Genomic DNA, 9,496 nt, shown 5'->3' with positions numbered 1-9,496 from the left:
CAACGCCACCGCTCACTGTTCATCCAAACCCCCCCGCAACAGTCACTGTTCATCCAATCGATCGGCTTCAGTTAGCAGCAGTAGCGAAGGAATCGCTCCATCGGGTTCAGTTAACAGCCATCGATCGATCGCTCGGGTTCGGTAACACGTAGCCTGCAGTGCAATCGCTCGGGTTCAGTTAGAGCCCAACGCCTTGCTCGGGTTCAGTTAGAGCCAACGCCTCGCACACACGCGCGTACGTGTACGAGAGAAATGCGCATCGCTCGGCCCTCGACCTCCCACCGTAACCGGCAACTCCCCGAAATTTTCCTCCCCCTCGCTTCTACCACGGTTTTTTCCGTCATGGATGGCCCAAAGAATGTCATGCAGCTGCGTCTCTAGCCCGCCCAGGACGAAAAGCCCATTTTCTGTCATGATTTTTTGTCATAGAAGTAGGAGCCCACCACATCTATGATGATACCAGGTTTTGTCACAATTATCGTCATAGAAGTGTCATATGTATGACAGAAAAAAATCGTTCGGCCCAAAATGTCATGGATGTGTCTTTTTTTTGTAGTGATCTGCTCAGTCGATGATGGTAATGCAGTTGGCGTGGTTGCCAGCAACAGGGAGATGATCTGAGGCGGCGAAAGAAAGTATGCAGGGGGATCTCTATTGCAGTGAATGCTTCTGTCGATGGTGCATCTCAGGTGGGGTGGATGATGGCACGGCAGGAGCAGGACATAACACACAGAGTTTTCTTTGACGCCTGTCTGAAAATGAAGTAAATCTGTAAGGGCTCCTTAGAATTGGAGGATATAAACGCAGGGACAGGAAAAACACAGGAATAGGATAGGATTGCACGTGCAAAACAGAGCATTTGGAAACATAGGATTTCAGTCAACCTGGGTGTTTGGTTCACATGAATTGGAAGAACACAGGAATGGAGAAACGTGGTCAAATTAAAGTCAAACCACGTGAAAATGAAAAAAATAAGAATCTTATTATGTCAGTAATGCAATTAGTTTTGTTCTTCATGCATATTAATTTGAAAAGGACGTCCAAGTGAATAAAATTCCTATGTTTTTTCTTCGAAAGAGACACCAAAGGAAAAAATCCTCCAGTTTTGCTTTTCTCCACTCCTTCTAATAGATTTGCACGAATAGTAGTTCCATAGCAAAGGATCCCTGAGGGATCGACATGAATGGAGAGTAACAAAGTGATGCGACGAGTGTACAACCTCTTTGGCATAGCCTTGTGGACCTCAGCATCATTGGGTTGGACATGGAGGATGGTGATGATGCCGGTGTGACTGTTAGAGGCGGGGAAGAAGATCCGAGGCCTCTGGAAATAGCACCGAGGGTACTGCTCCATTGTGATGGACGGTTTCGTCGTTGGAGCAGCTTCGGTGAGGTGTACGGCGACGAGGCTGAAGCAGGACAAGACAGACAATGTTAATCTTAAGTGGGACCCTAATATCATCTGCAATAGATGATGTAAAATACATCACCAAAAATTGCTAGATGTAAAGTGCATCAGACGCGCCACGGCCACTCCGACAGATGTTGTAAGTACTATTCTTGATAACCCACAAGTATAGGGGATCGCAACAGTTTTCGAGGGTAGAGTATTCAACCCAAATTTATTGATTCGACACAAGGGGAGCCAAAGAATATTCTCAAGTATTAGCAGCTTAGTTGTCAATTCAACCACACCTGGAAACATAGTATCTGCAGCAAAGTATTTAGTAGCAAAGTAATATGATAGTGGTGGTAACGGTAACAAAAGTTAAGACAGCAAAAGTAATGTTTTTGGTATTTTGTAGTGATTGTAATAGTAGCAACGGAAAAGTACATAAGCGAGAACCAGTATATGGAAAACTCATAGGCACTGGATTAGTGATGGATAATTATGCCGGATGCGGTTCGTCATGTAACAGTCATAACATAGGGTGACACAGAACTAGCTCCAGTTCATCAATGTAATGTAGGCATGTATTCCGTATTTAGTCATACGTGCTTATGGAAAAGAACTTGCATGACATCTTTTGTCCTACCCTCCCGTGGCAGCGGGGTCCTATTGGAAACTAAGGGATATTAAGGCTTCCTTTTAATAGAAACTGGAACAAAGCATTAGCACATAGTGAATACATGAACTCCTCAAACTATGGTCATCACCGGGAGTGGTCCCGATTATTGTCACTTCGGGGTTGCCGGATCATAACACATAGTAGGTGACTATAGACTTGCAAGATAGGATCAAGAACACACATATATTTATGCAAACATAATAGGTTCAGATCTGAAATCATGGCACTCGGGCCCTAGTGACAAGCATTAAGCATAGCAAAGTCATAGCAACATCAATCTCAGAACATAGTGGATACTAGGGATCAAACCCTAACAAAACTAACTCGATTACATGATAAATCCCATCCAACCCATCACCGTCCAGCAAGCCTATGATGTAATTATTCACGCACGGCGGTGAGCATCATGAAATTGGTGATGGAGGATGGTTGATGATGACGACGGCGACGAATTCCCCTCTCCGGAGCTCCGGACGGACTCCAGATCAGCCCTCCCAAGAGAGATTAGGGCTTGGCGGCGGCTCCGTATCGTAAAACGCGATGATTTCTTCTCTTTGATTCTTTTCTCCCCGAAAGCGAATATATGGAGTTGGAGTTGGCGTCAGAGGGCCACCAGGGGGCCCACGATGTAGGGACGCGCCCAGGGGTGCCCCCCACCCTCGTGAGCAGGGTGTGGGCCCCCTGGTCTTCATCTTTGGCAAGGATTTTTTATTGTTTTTTCTAAGGTGTTCCGTGGAGTTTCAGGTCATTCCGAGAATTTTTATTTTCTGCACATAAAACAACACCATGGCAATTCTGCTGAAAACAGCGTCAGTCCGGGTTAGTTCCATTCAAATCATACAAGTTGGAGTCCAAAACAAGGGCAAAAGTGTTTGGAAAAGTAGATACGACGGAGACGTATCAACTCCCCCAAGCTTAAACCCTTGCTTGTCCTCAAGCAATTTAGTTGACAAATTGAAAGAGAAAAAGAAAAACTTTTACAAACTCTGTTTGCTCTTGTTGTTGTAAACATGAAAAGCCAGCATTCAAGTTTCAGCAAATATTATGAACTAACCATACTAACAATAACACGTAGGTCTCACAATTACTCATATCAATAGCATAATCAGCTAGCGAGCCATAATAATAAAACTCAGGTGACAACACTTTCTCAAAATAATCATAACATGATATAACAAAATGGTATCTCACTAGACCTTTCTGAGACCACAAAACATAAATGCAGAGCACCTTTGTAGGACCTTGAGAAGAGGTGTCTAGAGGGGGGGTGATTAGACACTAAGTACCAAAGTTGCAGTTTTTAAGTTTCTTTAAGTTTAAGTGGAGTTTAGGCACAAGTTTAACATTCACAATACATATCAAGCAAGCATGCAAGAATATATGGGCAGCGGAAAGTAAAGCATGCAACTTGCAAGAAAGTAAAGGGAAGGGTTTGGATGATTCAAACGCAATTGGAGACACGGATGTTTTTGGCGTGGTTCCGATAGGTGGTGCTATCGTACATCCAGTTGATGGAGACTTCAACCCACGAAGGGTAACGGATGCGCGAGTCCACGGAGGGCTCCACCCACGAAGGGTCCACGAAGAAGCAACCTTGTCTATCCCGCCATGGCCATCGCCCACGAAGGACTTGCCTCACTAGCGGTAGATCTTCACGAAGTAGGCGATCTCATTGCCCTTACAAACTCCTTGGTTCAACTCCACAATCTTGTTGGAGGATCCCAAGTGACACCTAGGCAATCTAGGAGACACCACTCTCCAAGAAGTAACAAATGGTGCATTGATGATGAACTCCTTGCTCTTGTGCTTCAAATGATAGTCTCCCCAACACTCAACTCTCTCTCATAGGTTTTGGATCTGGTGGAAAGAGGATTTGAGTGGAAAGCAACTTGGGGAAGGCTAGAGATCAAGATTCATATGGTAGGAATGGAATATCGTGGCCTCAACACATGAGTAGGTGGTTCTCTCTCAGAAAATGTATGCTGGAAATGTAGGTTCGTTCTTATGGCTCTCTCCACGAATGAAGAGGAGGTGGAGGGGTATATATAGCCTTCACACAAAATCTAACCGTTACACACAATCTACCAAACTCAGTGGGACCGAATCGTTAAACTCGGTCATACCGATTTAGCAAATAATGTGACCGTTAGAGTTTTCAGTGGGACCGAAATGCAACTCGGTGAGACCGATATGATTAGGGTTAGGGCATAATGTAATCTCGGTAAGACCGATTACACAAACTCGGTGAGACCGATTTTGGTAAAAAGCTTTCCAGAGAGTTGGTCAGGCAAACTCGATGGGACCGATTACTCAAACTCGGTGAGACCGATTTTGGTAATAAGTCATCCAGAGAGTTTGCATTGTAATCTCGGTAGTACCGATTTCTCAAACTCGGTGAGACCGATTTGATAATGGACATACACAGAGAGATTTCAATCCCATCTCGGTGAGACCGAGATCCCTATCGGTAGAACCGATTTGCTTAGGGTTTTGTGGCAGTGGCTATGACTTTTGGAATCGGTGGCGCCGGATAGGAAAAATCGGTGTGACCGATTTTGGCTTTAGGTTTTAGGTCATTTGTGGAAGTGGGAAAGTAGCTGAGGGTTTTGGAGCATATCACGAAGCACATGAAGCAAGAGGCTCATTAAGCAACACCTCATCCCTCCTTGATAGTATTGGCTTTTCCTATAGACTCAATGTGATCTTGGACCACTAAAAATGTAAAATGAAGAGTCTTGAGCTTGAAGCTTGAGCCAATACTTTGTCCTTAGCTTCTTGAAGGAGTCCCCACATCCTTTAGTCCATGCCACTCCATTGTTGAACTTATCTGAAATATACTAGATAAAAGTGTTAGTCCAACAAGAGATATGTTGACATTAATTACCAAAACCACCTAGGGAGCACTTGTGCTTTCAATCTCCCCCTTTTTAGTAATTGATGACAACATACATCAAAGCTTTAGATAAAGATATAAGGAATAGCAAGTAAAGCTTTGGAAAGACATGTAACAAACATAGGCTCCCCCTACATGTATGCAATCATGTGAATATGGAGTGTAGAAGCACGTGAGAGCAAAAACATGATAGAGCAGGCAATGTGTTACATGTATCTTGGCCATATGCATCAGAGCAAAGAATGTTGAAGAAAATACCTTCATGCTCATGAGTCCTTCTTGCAAACAATATGTACATCAGCAAGAATTCCTCATACACATGATTGTGAGGCATATACTTACCTTGTAGTCTTGAGTTGTTTTAGGATGAAATGAACCTGTGTAAACAAGGTTAGATAACACAGATACATCTACTAGCCAGAGCAAACAGAAGAAACCACAAGAATACCAAGACTGGGATGACATGTAGAGAGTGAGTATTAAGTACCACATTGGATTAGACATGTCCCCAAGAGTAAAGATATGCAATGAATTTAAATGATCTCTTTCCCTTAGATGTCTTGCTCCCCATGAATCTGACATGGGATACTGGGAGACGATAGGGAACAGAAAATCAGAGCTTAAAGAAAACAGGGCTGAAAGATATGAATGTTGATCAGAGCTGATGCATGCTAATGCAAATGGGCACAACGGAACATATGAACATGTCTCTCCCCTCAAGAAGACATGTGGACATCTCTCCTCTTGAACACCAAGCATCTGGGATCCTTGAGAAATACTTTCTACTTAAGTATTCTCTCCCCCTGGAGATCTCTCTCTTCCCTTTGAGGGTCTCTCCCCCTAGAAGGTCTCTCTCCCCCTTTAGGACATGATATCTCTCTCCCTCAAGAAGGTGATAAGCTTTGATGCTCTCTCTCTTCAAATGATAAGCTTTGATGTTCTCTCTGTCACGCCCAAGATGCGACCCTATCCTAAAGGAACTCGAAGGTCCCACCAAGGATAGAAGCGCATCTTGAAGACGCTTTTGCAAGGTGGATATCATTACATCAACATTACATAATAGTGGGGATACGTCCAATACATACAATGTCACATGAATACAACAATACAACATACAAGAACAACATCCGACTACGGATGAATCATAAACAGAAACTCAAATAACATCCACCCTGCTAGCCCAGGCTGCCGACCTGGAACCTATCCCCTGATCAAAGAAGAAGCAGAAGAACTCAAGCAAGCAAGCATCGCTCTCGCGTCAAGATCATCGCAAAACCTGTACTTGCAACTGTTGTTGTAGTAATCTGTGAGCCACGAGGACTCATCAATCCCATTACCATGGGTATCAAGACTAGCAAAGCTTAATGGGAAAGGAAGGGGTAAAGTGGTGAGGTTGCAGCAGCGGCTAAGCATATATGGTGGCTAACATACGCAAATGAGAGCGAGAAGAGAAACAAAGGAACGGTCGTGAAGCTGGCAATGATCAAGAGGTGATCCTGAACTCCTACTTACGTCAAACATAACCCAAATACCGTGTTCACTTCCCGGACTCCGCCGAGAAGAGACCATCACGGCTACACACTCGGTTGATGCGTTTTAATTCGGATCTGGTGTCAAGTTATCTACAACCGGACATTAACAAATTCCCATCTGCCACATAACCGCGGGCACGGCTCTCGAAAGTTTATACCCTGCAGGGGTGTCCCAACTTAGCCCATGATAATCTCTCGCGATCAACGAAGGATATTCCTTCTCCCCGGGAAGACCCGATCAGTCTCGGAATCCCGGCTATAAGACATTTCGACAGTAATAAAACAAGACCAGCAAGACCTCCCGGCGTGCCGACATCCTGATAGTAGCCGCGCGTATCTCGTCTCAGGCCATAACCGGATGAGCAGTACGTACAACTAGAACCAGCCCTCAAGTTTCCCCGAGGTGGCGCTGCAAGTGGCTCTAGTTTGGACCAACACTTAGACAAGCATTGGCCCGGGGGGGGCTAAAATAAAGATGACCCTTGGGATGCGCGACGCCCGAGGGAAAAAGGTAACAGGTGAGGCAAATGGTAAAACCAATGTTGGGCCTTGCTGGAGGAGTCTTATTCAAAGCGAACTGTCAAGGGGGTCCCATAAATCACCCAACCGCGTTAGGAACGCAAAATCCGGGAACATAACACCGGTATGACGTAAACTAGGGTGGCAAGAGTGGAACAAAACACCAGGCATAAGGCCGAGCCTTCCACCCTTTACCAAATATATAGATGCATTAATAATATAAGAGATATTGTGATATCCCAACATAAACATAATCTAACATGGAGCAATCTTCATCTTCACCTGCAACTAGCAACGCTATAAGAGGGCTGAGCAAAACGGTAACATAGCCAATCAATGGTTTGCTAGGAAGGGTGTCAAAGGTTAGAGGTTCATGGCAATTTGGGAGGCTTGAAGAACAAGAGATAGGAAGCGCAGCATAGCGATAGAACGAAACAACTAGCATAGCAATGATAGTAGTGAGATCCAGGGTAGCGGTCATCTTGCCTGAAATCCCGCTAGGAAGAAGAACGAGTCCATGAAGAAGATGAGGCCACGAAGACGAACCGAGCGTAGACGAACGAATCCTCACGATCGGAATGAAACGGGAACTATCGAGAAGAAGCACACAACATGGTAAACACACCACACATGAGCAAGACATGATGCACAACAAGCATGATGCATGACAAGGCTACATGAGGCTACTCATGGCAAGAGATGATGCAAACAAGAACAACACATCAAGGCAAGGTTAAATGAGGCTGGGAACAACATATAACAATTCTGGTATCTCCTCATATGCAAATTTCGAAATTGGTCCAGATCTGAATAAACCTTATGTTCAAGTTGTTAAACAGCAAGTTAAGATGCACCACGAGGATCTACATGAAAGTCTAGTCAAGTTACATATAGAGTTCATTTAGTTCAGAGCTACGGCCTAGAAGATATGGGCAAAACAAGATAAACATGGCATTGATGCTAAATGCATCCAAACATCAAGCAAACACACCAAAACAAGGATGCAACATGATAATATGAAACTACAAGAAAAATCACGCAAGTTTCATATAGAGCACACTCAAAACGGAGCAACGGTGCAACACGTACACTCTATACAAGTCATAACCACAATCTGTCCAAAACAGCAACTAGGCATCTTACAAGCATCCAACCAACAGGCTACAGCATCTCAGCGTAATAACAAAAGGCATGGGCATGAAGTACAGGTAAAGCATAACAAAACATGAACACTGAGCTATCTCCAGAAATCACTAGAACATGCTCAAAAGGACATGGGAAGATTGCAAATAATAACAGTTTCAGACTTATCAGGAAATAACATCAGGTTGCAATGTTTAGAGCTATCAAACAACATGTTACAAGAACTTATCATGGAAAAAAAGGCATGGAATGAATCTACTAATTGCATAGAACAAAAGTCCCTTACTGACCATGAGCCAAAAAGGCACAGAAAATATGATGGCACCCATGTAAACATGGCAAGTTATATTACAGATTCATACATGGCAGGAACAACAATAAGTAGGCATGTTGGTGAGCTTGAAACACTCACCACAGAGCAATACATGGCATGTCAAGGCAACCAACAGTATGAAGACATGTTTATGAAGCTAAGCATGGCAAGAGAAAGTTCATAGGGTGCATGGATCACTAGAAAATAACATGGCCAAAACTGAACTTAATGTTAACAGGCTGACATCACCATTATTTAGCAAGTTTGGAGCAAGATAACAACAAGCTACAGCAGGCTATAAATGCAACCAGGGGCATGAATGGATAGAGCAAGACATTTATAACAAAACATCCTTAGTGAACATCTCCAGATTATGCATATAATGACTAGTAGCAGCAGGTTTACATAGCATCAAAACATAACAGAATCTGTCAGGAAAACAGCAACAGCAAGTACCATACTTAACAAGCTCGATGCACTCAGCACACAACTCACAAGAATACATGGTTTGCACTTCTGGAAAGATGACATATCATAGATCAAAACACATGTACACATCAACCTCATAGGATGCACACATCAAACATGGCAAAAATGACAAATGAGCATGTTATAACAGTTCCAGCAGATTAACATCAACATGCACTCTCCTAACAGCATTTCGGGCATCAAGATGAGCTCAAATGAAAATGATGCAATGTAATGAAGTGATGTACTCTTCGAGGCGAACAATTTGACATATTACACGCACGAAACGGAGTAGTATGCACAGAGTTATGGTGCGATGAACATGGCATGATAATGCAAAAATATTCGGGGACTTGGAGGAAATATCGGGGTCAACCTTATCTCCCAGACCCAAATCGGGGAGCGGAGCTCGAGGCTCGCCGGAGAACTCGCCGGAGTCGGGGAGGAGATGGCCGGAGAGGCTCGGGGAGGAGCGGAGGAGGCCGGGGGCGGCGCCGGGCGGCGGAGCCGAGGCGGGGCAGCGGCGGGGCAGCGGCGGGAGTCGCCGGCGAGGCGAGGGG

Source organism: Triticum dicoccoides, chromosome 7B, assembly GCF_002162155.2.
Source record: "Triticum dicoccoides isolate Atlit2015 ecotype Zavitan chromosome 7B, WEW_v2.0, whole genome shotgun sequence".
Classification (NCBI taxonomy): Eukaryota; Viridiplantae; Streptophyta; class Magnoliopsida; order Poales; family Poaceae; genus Triticum; species Triticum dicoccoides.
The sequence above is the reverse complement of the archived record's forward strand: the minus strand, read 5'-3'. Positions refer to the sequence as shown.